Consider the following 12,310-nt stretch of genomic DNA (forward strand, 5'->3'; position numbering starts at 1 on the left):
CCTAATCCTCCTATACGTGCAAACATATGATATTTGTCCTTCTCTGCCTGACTTATTTCGCTCAGCATAACCCCCTCAAGGTCCATCCATGTTGCTACACATGGCCAGATTTCATTGTTTCTCATTGCCATGTAGTATTCCATGGTATAGATAAACCACATCTTCTTGATCCATTCATCTGTTGATGGACACTTAGGCTCCTTCCATGTTTTAGCTATTGTGGAGAGTGCTGCTATGAACATTGGGGTACATGTGCTCCTATGCCTCAGCATTTCTGTATCCCTTGGGTAAATTCCTAGCAGAGCACTGGGTGTTATATGGAAACCAACTTGACAAACTATTTGTAAAAAAAAAAAAAAAAAACTCAAAAAAAAAAAAAAAGAAGTGGTATATATATACACTGGAGTAATACTTGGCATTCAAAAAGAATGAAATCTTGCCATTTGCAACTATGTGGATGGAACTAGAAGGTATTATGCTAAGCAAAATTAATCAGGGAAAGACAAATATCATATGAATTCACTCATATGAGGACTTTAAGATACAAAGCAGATGAACATAAGGGAAAGGAAGCAAAAATAATATAAAAACAGGGAGGGGGACAAAAACATAAGAGACTCTTAAATATAGAGAACAAACAGAGGGTTACTGGAGGGGTTGTGGGAGGGGGTATTGGCTAAATGGGTAAGGCGCATTAAGGAATCTACTCCTGAAATCATTGCTGCACTATATGCTAACTAATTTGGAAGTAAATTTTAAAAAATAAATTAAATTTTAAAAAGAATAACTGCGCAAAACCCAAAGCTAACATCATATGTAACATGGAAAGAACGAATGCTTTCTCCCTAAGATTGGGAACAGGGCAAGAATGTTCACTCTCTTCATTCCTATTCATTATCACACTGGAGATCATAGCCAATGCAAAAAGTCTGATTTCAAGATTTACATAAAGGTATACTAAACAAAGTAATGTGGGTATTGTCAAAAAAACAGTCACATTAATGCAACAGAATACATAATCCAAAAAAACATCCACATCTATAGACAACTGATTTTCGACAAAGTTAACAAAAGAATTCAATGAACAAAGTTTAACAGTGTTGGAACACTACCCATCCATATGCAAAACATGAACCTCATACCATATTCAAAAATTAACTCAAACAGATCATTTAGAAAAAGCTGTTTGAAAAAGCTAATTCTGTAAAATGTCTAGAAAAAGACAAATGAGTAAATCTTTGTGATCTTGAGTTAGGCAAAGATTTTTTTAAAACCATAGAAAAAAAAATTGACAGATTGGATCAAATTTTGAATTTCTTCTCTTTTAAAGGCTGTTGAGAAAATGAAAAGCCACAGACTGAAAGAATATATTTTCATAACACACCTGGTAAAGGACTGGTAACCAGTATATATAAACAACACTCAAAATTCAGTAAGAAAACAAAGAGGGGTGCCTGGGTGGCTTAGTCAGTTAAACATCTGACTCTTAATATCAGCTCATGTTGTGATCTCCCAGCCACGGGATCAAGCTCCGCACTGGGCTCTGGGCTGAGCACGGGGCCTGTTGGGGGTTCTCTCTCTGCCCCTCCACCACTCATGCACATGTAGGTGCTCTCTCCCTCTCTCTCAAAAATAAATTTAAAAAAAAGAAAACAAAGAGCCCAATTAAAAATGTGCAAAAGATTTGAACAGATACTAAAGTACAGATATAGATGGCCAAAAAACACAAGATGTTCAAAGGCATTATTCACTAGGGAAATGCAAAATTAAATCCATGATAAGGCATCATGACACATCTATAAGAAAAGCTTAAATTTAAAAAAACATTAATATGAAGAGCTGATGAGAATGTAGAGCAATGAGAATTTTTATATGTGCCTGGTGGGCTTGCAAAACAGTACTCTGAAAAACATGTTGGCAGTTTCTTATGAGGTCAAAAGCAAATACTTAATATACAACCCAAAAAACTTACACATAGGTAATTACCCAAGAGCAATCATGACTATGGCCACACAAAAACCTGTATTTAAATGTTCATGGTAGCTTTATTCATAATTACTTCCAAACTGAAAACAATCCAAAAGTCTATCAACAGGTGAAAGCATAAACAATGTGGCACATCCATGCAGTTAAGTACTGCTCAGCAATAAAAAGGAACAAACTATTGATACCTAAAACTATATGGATGACTTTTTACATCATGCCAAGTGGAAGAAGCCAGACACAAAAGGCTATATACTGTATGATTCTGTTTATGTAACATTCTGGAAAAGGCAAAACTGTAGGCATAGAAATTAGATCAGTGGTTGCCAAGGGCTGGGAGTATGGGAAGGAGGTTGACAACGAAGAGTCAAAATTGCACAAGGCAATTTTGGGGGTGATGGAAATATTCTATATCTTGATTGACAAACTATATTAGTTTGTCAAAATTTAGAGTACTGTAAACAAAAAAGGGTGACTTTTACTATATGTAAAGTATATCTCAGAGATTCTAGGAAAAAAGCTCTTTCAAGTTATGCCATTTTGCAGTCAACTCTCACCGTCTCATACACACTGTCTTGTCTCATGGCAACCACTGATCCGCCTTCTGTCACTATACATCACTTATGCCTCCTGTTCCTGGGTTTCATCCACGTTACCCCGTTTCTCAGCAAATACTACTTATACTATGATGAGTACTATTTCACTGTGTGGATGTGTCACCATTCATTTATCCATTCAAATGTTGGTAGACATGTGGGTTGCTTCCAATTTGGGATATAAATAAGGCTGCTTTGAACAGTAGAAGTCTTTGGGTAGACATGTATTTCTTTTCTCTTGTATAAATTCTGAGATTTGGATTTTCTAAAAATTCAATATACACATTAACTCTGGGAAGAGAATAATCTCATTCTATAGATCAGAAAACCAAAGCTCGGGGGAGTTAAATAACCAAAATACCATAACATATATGGAAGCCACACACAGGGATGCTACAGATTCCAAGTCAGTGGGACAGACAAGCACTCTAAAAAGTAAGCAGCAAAATATGACAGCTATAGAGTCTGAGCACCTCCATTTCCCCTGATGTCCAACCACACTTTGAGTATGCTGGGGGGCAGGGAGGAGAGGATGGTTTTGGGACCTATATCTGTAGGTTGTCGCAAGTGAAATCTAAAGTATGAATTCGGGCTCTTAAATAGTAAACTCCTGATTACAAGAGAAATACTTTGATTTGTAATAGTTTCTGACTCAACAAAGATCACTGACCTTTAACTACACAGTTATTTCCTCATGTTGGAAAAAACATAATGGAGGCTGGCCAAGTTTTCATTTGCGAGAGGAAAACCTGAAGGATCACCTCCTAACCTCCCAGAGCTAAGCCTCCCCAACTTTTTTACCTCCGCCTTTTCCACCTTCTTTCCCTCAAAACTCTGTCCCTCCCACCTCTTCATTTATAGCTCTTCGGAGTAAAGCTGGACTTTGCATCTACGTATACCAGCATTTCCAGGTAAGCCTTGACCATGAATTATACACATATAATGTGCATATATAATGCCAGGTGGTCAGCACACAAGTAGGAACACACCTGGATCTGCTTAGACTAGACTGTTTAGTACACTGGCTCCTCCCCAGTCAGAACCACTATAAATTCTTCTGCCCAGGGTTGCAGTAGGAAGGACTTGCACTTTGCCTTGAGAAGGACTTTCTACTGCCTTCTCCTTTCCCTTCTTTCTGGAAGGAGCCTCTGTTCCATTACTACCTCCCGACTGTGGTCTACTTTTCCCCAGCTACATTAAGGGGGTGGGCAGAAATCACACTAATTTATGGGGGTAAAAAATTTTCCGACAAAGACATTCTACTCACTAATGGACACCCTATGACTAGTATGCGGGTTTGAAAGGACAAGTCTAATCCATTCTTAGAAGCTAATCCGAGACTGGTTCTACAGGCTGCCCTCCATGATAGTCTTCTACTCTTTGCACCCCTGGGAGAACCACTTCAGACTACTTTCTCTCAGATGTTCCCTCTACCTTCCTAAGTTCTACTCTGAAAAAGCTGCCTGCAAGGATCTCCCAGACATTAACAATTTGGGGGCGCTGATAACTAGTAATTGATATATTAATTTTGATTTGATTTGTGGGGAGAGGCACGGGATTGTGGAAGGCTGTGCCCATGCCTCCTTTTGCTGGTGTCTCCAAGTTCAATATCACTGCACAGGGAGCATTTATTTTCCTGGGACAAATCCTTTCACCCAGGCCCCGATCTCCTTATCTGTAAAATGAAGGAGTTCAGTATTAGTGGTTCTCAACAGTTACCACCACCACCACATGACGTTACCACCACATGACGTCAGACAGGCTGACATCCATAACTGCCCACTCCTCACCAACTCCATGGTGACAGCCCCCCCCCCAGTCCATGCCAACAACACCTCTTGTCTGGATTGGGGCCATTGCTTCCTAGCTGGTCTCTGCTTCCACTTAACCTCCTAGAATCTATTCTCCACATAGGGGCCACAAGGGGCCTACACAATCTGCACTCACCTCACTTCTCTGATCTCAATTCCTCCTTCCTTGTGTTTCACTCACTCCACTCCACCCAGCCTGTCCTCCTTGCTCTTCCTCAAACATGCCTGGGACAGCCTCACATCAGGGCTTTGGCACTTGCCATTCCCTCTGAGAAGTCCTGGCCCAGGGGGCCACACAGCTCACTGCCTCAGTTCCTTCAGGTATGTGCTCAAAGGTCACCTTCTCAGCAAGGGGGTCACCTTCTCACCAAGGAAGATCCACCTTCCCTGGACACCCTATTGCAGGTCTGAACTGTTATGCTGGCTGCTCAATATTCCCTACACCCCTCCCCTACCTTATTTCATTCCTTAGCACTTATCACCACCCAACCTTCCCCAGGGTGAATACAAACTCCATGAAAGCCAGGATGTGTAAGGTTTTCTTCACTACTGAATCCCTAGTGCCTACCCCACAAGAACTCAAGAAATGCTGAGCAAATGAATGCGACATGCTCCATCCACCTAATGCTCCTTTTCTCTCCTACTTACTAAAATATAGCATAATGCATGTGAGGCTATTAAAGGACTCATCTTTAATTTACTTTATTAAAAAGTGACTTGCAAATTTTAATGATTGTTATTAACTGGCTGAGACAGCCAATTGCATCACCAAGGTGTGGTTGAGAACCATCAGGCAGATGACTTTGGGGCCGTTCCACTCTGAGCCAGTGTTCTCAATGAGCAAGTCGAGGTCAGGGACACAGTGTTACGGTAAGAAGTCCACACATCCTGATGAGCAGGAAGCCCCGCTTGAATACTGGTAAGTGTCTCACACTTACGTGTATTCCTGTTTCCCAAACAGTGTGCATATACTGTTGGGATTCACAAACACAAATCAATACTGAATTCACAGCAGCATTTGGTAGTTACACGCTTTATCAGCATAACTACTGGTATGCAAAGTTTCATGAAGTTTCTTAACACATTAAAGAAAAAAAAGACCTTATACTTGGGAGGACTGGGAAGCAAGGCTTGATCACATGGCTGCAGTCCAAATTAAGTATCCTTTATCCTTTATCCTTTATCCTTTATCCTTCCCTTCCACTTCCCACCTTCTACCTCACCTGTTTTTTTCTTTACATATGCTATTTTCATGGAACACTATGATTCTCTATTTGCAAACAACTTTTTGGAGGGAAAGGTAGTCCCTTGGACAATGAGACCGAACATCTCAAAGCTGGTGAGAGGCAGCAAAGCCTGGGAGGAAAAGTGTGACTGCCCGCCTTGTTCAGATGTAGGTCGTATTCTCATGCTTGTCAATTTCTTCCAGTTGGATCTGCAACTCCTATGTTAGCAATACTACTTTAGACAATGAGCAAAAAGGAAGTTACAACTAAAGTTTTAAATGGGAGCCTGGGTGGCTCAGTCTATTTAGCTTCTGACCCTTGATTTCAGCTCCGGTCATGATCCCAGGGTCATGAGATGGAGCCCTGGGATAAGCCCCCTGTCCAGCTCCACACTCAGCATAGAGATTCTTTGTCTAGAGATTCTTTGTCTCTCCCTCTGCTCCTCTCCCCTGCTCCCGTGTGCTCTTGCTCTCTCTCTAAAAAAAAACTTAAAAGAAATCATTATTTTCTAATCTGTATTGCTTTACAATGCTCTGATTTTTTTTTATGTATTTATTTTTGAGAGAGAGCAAGACAGCGTGAGAGGGGGAAAGGCAGAGAGAAAGGGAGACAGAGGATCCCAAGCAGGCTCCATGCTGCCAGCAAAGAGCCCAATGTGAGCCTCAAACTCACAAAACCGTGAGATCATGACCTGAGCCGAAAGCAAGAGTTGGATGCTTAACCCACTGAGCCACCTGGGCACCTCTAAAATGCTCTAACATTTAATTGCATAATTATCATGGAATTTTCAAGATTTTCTGAAGATGGCAATTACACTCAAAATCTTTTTGTAAAAAGTACACAAAAATACTTTCCTCTATAAAAATTAAGCTTATTAGCTTGGATGTTATCCATTAGAAGCACAAAAGGAAGTTTATAGAAATTTCAACTGTGTCTCAATGGCAAACCTCCAGGCATCCTTCCCCCAGAAAAATTAACTTTGAAAGTTTCCTAAAGTGGCTCCCTACATTTTTAAAGCTGCCATTTCGATCTTTCAACTCTTTTCCATTTTATTTTCTACTCTATGAAAGTGTTGTGAGAAATATAATTTCAAGTTGAGGGAAACTCAAATTACTTTTATTTTGAGAATGTTATGCAAGCCCTGGTGACTAAGTTAGGCTAGGATGGGAGAAATAAGGTTGGTTATCTCTGTTTTAGACCACAGCTTCTCAGGTTAAAATTCTTAAGGGTTTCCTTAGACAATATAGGGTCTGCTTGAACTGAATAAGAGTCATAAATACCAGAATAAAGTGGAGTTATGTCTGGGGAATTATTTAATCAGAGTACTTTTAATTTCAAAAACTGACCAAAATCAGCTAGCAAAGACCTCAGGGGGAAGAAAATGGCCACAATGTATCACAACAAAGTGCACTTGACTTTCACTTCCTTCCTCTCCTCTTTTTCCTCTTCCTTTCTTTGCTTCTCTTCCGAATGACAAGCATCCAAAGTGGTTACCTGTGCTTACCATGGTACTTGGCATTCAACAGTTACCTGCATTTCCTGGGAGCATGGTATGAATGGGAGACTACCTATGAATATATGCATTAAATGGCCAAAAATTCATTTGTGTTGCATACTGGAGAAATTTTTAGTACCACATTTGAAATATTGGAATTTTCCGGAGATTTTCTTATCTGTCTTGTTAACATACTTATGAAATGAAAAGCTTGGAAAGAAAGCCACTGGGTTTCCTCCAAGCTTTCTCACTTCACTAGCAGGCAAAGAGTTACTGCTTTGGCAAAGGCTCACAGAGCAGAGATTCCCTGCTAGACCTTCCCACAAGGTCCCCACACCTGGCCTGGCCTAGGGAGGCAGCATAGCAAGGTGGGCCCGACTTCAGGGTGAGGAGCTGAGGGAAGCATGGAATGCTGGTGAGCACCTGCACACCATCTCTTCTAAACCCTTCAGTTTAATGATGAGGAAACTGAGGCCCAGGGCGATTATTCCAGGTCTCATATATCTTTATGGCCAGAACCACAAACACCCAGGCCTTCTGGTTCCCACATGAAGGGCTTCCTTTTACATGGCTACTCCAAATGTAGAGTTGGCTTCTGCAAGTAGACTGGATTTCCGGAGTACTGACTTCACGATCGGCCCTTAACTGATCATTTGGCATGAAACAGGTATCTGCCCTGTTCTGATTTAAGGGTGTGCACAGAAATCCAAAAGACTCTCTGTTGCAAATATTCATTTTATAATTTCATTCTGTCCTTTTTCTTTTCATGACACAATAAATCATAATAATCCAAAGTGCTAACAATGTACAAGAAGTGGGGCAAGGAAAAGGGGAAAGTAATGACCAACTTTAAGAAAGAGACATGTAAGAGTGCCTGGTCGTGATCTCACAGGTTATGGGATTGAGCCCCACACAGGGCTCTGTGGTGATAGCGTGGAGCCAGGGATTCTCTATCTCTCTCTCTCTCTCTGCCCCTCCCCTAGTCTCTCTCGCTGTCACTCTCTCTCAAAATAAATAAATAAACACCTTTAAAAAATCATCTTCCTTTTAAAAGAAAGAGATATTTAAGTAATTTAAATAGCCTAAAATAATTCTCACACTCTAAACTGTATTTTGGAAACTCACAGCTTTTCTCTTTAATATACCTGCTAATCATCCTGAGAAAGTCTTATTCAGAAGAATGTGGTTTCAGTGTCCTCTTGATACAGACGTTACCACTGACCCTCTGTGACTCAGTCATTTGCATGTTATCTCTTTCCCATCGCCTGACTTTCCTCACTCCCTGTGCCCAAAGACCTTTAGCCCAGCTGCTCTGGCTCTCACCTGTGCTTTCTCATTCTTACGATTCTCTTTTCTTAACTATTTCCAACTATACGGTTTGACTCATCTTCCTCAATGCATTTTTCATGTCATAAATTTGAGTTGCAGAGTGGTACTAAATCCCAAAACATATCTGAAGAATTATTAGGGTAGACTGAAATCACCAAGTAATCTCTTTTACCTTCTTAGGTAGCTACTCAATTTTTAGTACCTCCTGAGGGCATATACTTCTGGTAACTGCCTGCCCTTTTACTTGAAGACATTACTTTTTACATTTAGGTTTATTTGTTTGTATGTTTGGTGTGTTTGTTTGTTTGTTTGTTTGTTTTGTTTTGAGAGAGAGCAAGAATCCCAAGCAGGCTCCATGCTGTCAGTGCAGAGTCCAACGCAGGGCTCAATGTCACGAACTGTGAGAACATGACATGAGCCAAAATCAAGAGTCAGATGCTCAACCGACTGAGCGACCCAGGTGCCCCTGAAGATGCTATTTTAACAAGCCAGGGCCAAAAAGTTCAGAATTCCCATGCTAAAAAATTTTTAGACATCATCTAGTTTATCCCAAACCCCTCATCTTACAATAAATTGAGCCTAAGCGAGGGAAGGTTTTGGTTTAAGACTCTTCCAGGATGACTTCTCATCTTGCAACAGTTTAACATGTTCTCTTTTCTTTCCAATTACAATATAGTCTACTTGTCACCACCTGAATTACTTACTCCTTTACCAACTCTTTTTGAAAGGAAAGATAGTAATTAATGCCCTCAGGTGGCAATATACCTCCACAGGGTATATTTAGGGAACAAGGTTTATTATTATTATCATCATCATCATAATTCCAAGCTCTAAAGTGTACATACATTAGTAACTACATATTATGAATAATAAGGGCTTTCCATAAATCTACGTATTCGTGGAAAAAACTCTTGAGATAATAAAGTGGCTTAGTTAGGATTTGGAATCTTAAGCCCAGTTCTGCTACTAATTAGCTATGATCCTCTGAGTGAGTCACTTCAGGTCTCTTTTTTTCATATGGGTGGATGATAAGAAAGATGGACGAGATCTGTGATTCTCAACTTTCCCTGAAGTCCTTCAAGTTCTGAGAAGAGATCCAAAGATCTACAGGAAATCACAGCTGTGCTTCCTCCTGACAGAGCTGCACAGCTTAAATACTGAGTATGCTTGGGAGCCATTAGGTATCTCGTGCTGACCAGAAGCTCTAATTGGCATGTATACACATCTCAGCTAAAAAGGACAAAATCCATTACTTTTAGTTTGAAGAAAAAATTAACACACACACACACACACATTTGGCCCACTGAAGACATAATAAAAAGAATGAAGCTTTCAAAAGCACAAAGATGGGAGTAGAGGGCAGAGAAAATAAATTTTGCATACAGAAAGAAACACCGATTCACATAAATATGAAATTAGATTTCGCTCAAGTACCAAGGAATTTCTGTCCTTCCTGCATTCATCTGCCGATCCTGAAAATGCCCAGATGCAAAGCACTCTGTCAAATCTCAGTTCTTGAAATGAGCACTTGATCAAACACAGAATAGGCACTTGAGAGTTGGATTAGAAAGTATTTTCCTTTACATTCATACTAAGTCTCCAACTAGATTATATTGAACAGAGAATCTAAAGAGAAGTCCTTCAAGGAGTTTAAATGTCTTGGTATGAAACACAGTAGTTCATTCAGCCACGTTCAACCAATACACTTAAAAGAGCATTAGCAGGGATTATGTTCTGTCTCCAACCTACAGGGACTGAAATCTGAAGGCACTGCCAACTGCTGCCTCACCATCTTAGTGTGCTTAACCAGCAAAGAGGAAATCTGTGTGCCACCAAAGGGCCCTCGACTGAGGCACAGGAGATGTGGATTCTAACCCAGCTGGTCCCAGGAGCAATTCCCTGCACGGAGCACAGTGCTTTGCACGTAACTGATGCTCTGAAATGTCAATGAAGTGGAAATGCAAAAATCCCCACCAAGTGCCAATGAATATTAAACAGAGAGCTTAAAGATGCCTCCAAGAAACTGAAATCCAGTTAGGTAAAATATGGGAAGTTGAGTGGAAGGAAAAGAACGTTTCTTGACCATTATAATAAATCAAAGGATTTACAGTAGCTACCTCACAAAAGCTTTGTGGAGTAAGCTAAACATTTCCATTTGATAATACAGAAAACCAGGCTCAAACAAAGAAGTTTATTCATGATCCACAATTAGTAAGAGGAGAAGCCGGGATTTCCACCCCAGGTCTGCAAAGCTCACCCTGCTTGCAGTATGCAATGCCTACACATCAAGGCAGCCCAGGATGAGTTAGAAATTTGGGTCTGAGTTTCACTTCTGTCATTAAGTTGTTGCATATCACTAGACAGAACACTTTACTGCAATTTTCCCACATGCACGATGGGATGGGGGGTGGGGGGTGCGGGTGGCAGGCGGTGACCCAGATCAGTAGTTTGTTTTGTTCTGTAGGACGGTCATCAGAATCCATTGGGGCCAGGACTTTTTCTAATGCAGGCATTTCCTTTTCTTGCTCTTTGAAACTATTTGGGACCGGTACCCTTTAGTTGTAACTAGAAATGTATTACACCCCGCAAGCGGAACGGAGCAGAAAAGTTGTGCGGGTCCCAATCGCCCTCCCATCAACTTGAAGCTGAGCACCTGACTCTGCAGGATTAATGTTTCCTTTCAGCTTGGAGCTGTGTACCGGCCCGGGGCTCCCGATCTGAGAGTAATGTATAGTACGTGTATTCTGCATTACCTGAGCGGCCTGCAGGGGCTGGTCCGTAGAGAGAGGCCGAGCCTTTGAGGGGCTTAAAGCTCACGGTGTAAAATACGGAGCTCAAACAGCCGGCGGCTCTGATATGCCCTGTTCCGGACGGGCGGCTGGGGAACCACTTCCTGGTCACCGTCTCCCGCCCCTCGTCCACACCCCTACTGCTGCATTTCCCCCGCTGCACTGCGTTGCCGGGCGGCAGGAGGGTCTGTCGGACTCCCGGGCTGACGCCCAGCCCGTCACCAAGCGGCCGGGGAAGGGGTCCCATCAGAGATTTAAAACACAACGCTCTGGAACTCCAACTTCCCCCCTCCCCCTCCCGCGGGGCATCCCCTGCCGCTGCAGGGAAGAGGCCCCGGGCCCGTTCGAGTCCCGCCTGGGCCACTGTCCCTCCAGTGACCCAGGTGCGCCGCGCCCTCCCGAAATCTCGTCCGACGTCGCCCGGCACCTGTCGCGCCCGCAGCGGCAAGCCCTGCGCTCACCTCGTCCCGGGGGCCCACGGCCCGTCCCCGCGTCTCTGGGCCCAGCTCCCACCGCCGTCTCCGCCAGGACCACAGCCGCGGCCGCCGCCCACTTTCGGTTTCCCCGCACGGCCGGAGCCGCTGCCGCGGCTCGGGAATCACCTCAAGCCCCCGCCCCGCCCCGCCCCGCTCTGCCCCGCCCCGCTCCGCCCCGCCCCGAGGGCAGCCGGGCCTCGGCTCTGCGCACGCGCGGGCTCTCCGGCCGCGTCGGCCCACGCCGGCGTCCGCGCGTGGGAAAGGAAACCGACGCCGCCTAGCGGTTTCTGCGCGTGCCCACGCACGAGCCGACGGCGGAAGACGACTGCGGGGCGGGCTCAGGCGCGCCTCCTCGTGGACAACGCGAGTACCCGCGGGCTGGGACGGCCCGGGACCCAGCACTTAACACCTAGCAGGACCTCACCAGCACTCACACGCTCTTGCTGCCTGCTGCCTTCACACCCTCGTCAGACATTTCAGTCAACTCTTGCTCATTCTTTTGGTTAACAGTGGGACAGTTACTTTTAACACTTCTGGACATCCACCTGGTCCGTTCATTTCCTTAAGGTTTCTTCCCCTAGGGTCACCTTTTCAAGGAAGGTGCT

General features: G+C 43.3%; 1 protein-coding gene across 1 annotated transcript in view; it reads right to left on the minus strand.

The window, feature by feature from the left end:
- The window catches only part of TDRD7 (tudor domain containing 7), a 99,300-nt gene extending 87,491 nt beyond the window's left edge, over positions 1–11,809 (minus strand). Inside the window, exon 1 of the mRNA XM_039234834.1 lies at positions 11,691–11,809. The gene's annotated coding sequence lies outside the window, so the exon portion shown is untranslated. The remainder of the gene's footprint in view (positions 1–11,690) is intronic.
- Positions 11,810–12,310: the final 501 nt, after the last annotated feature.

The sequence above is a fragment of the Hyaena hyaena genome, unplaced genomic scaffold, assembly GCF_003009895.1.
Source record: "Hyaena hyaena isolate Hyena2069 unplaced genomic scaffold, ASM300989v1 scaffold_93, whole genome shotgun sequence".
Classification (NCBI taxonomy): Eukaryota; Metazoa; Chordata; class Mammalia; order Carnivora; family Hyaenidae; genus Hyaena; species Hyaena hyaena.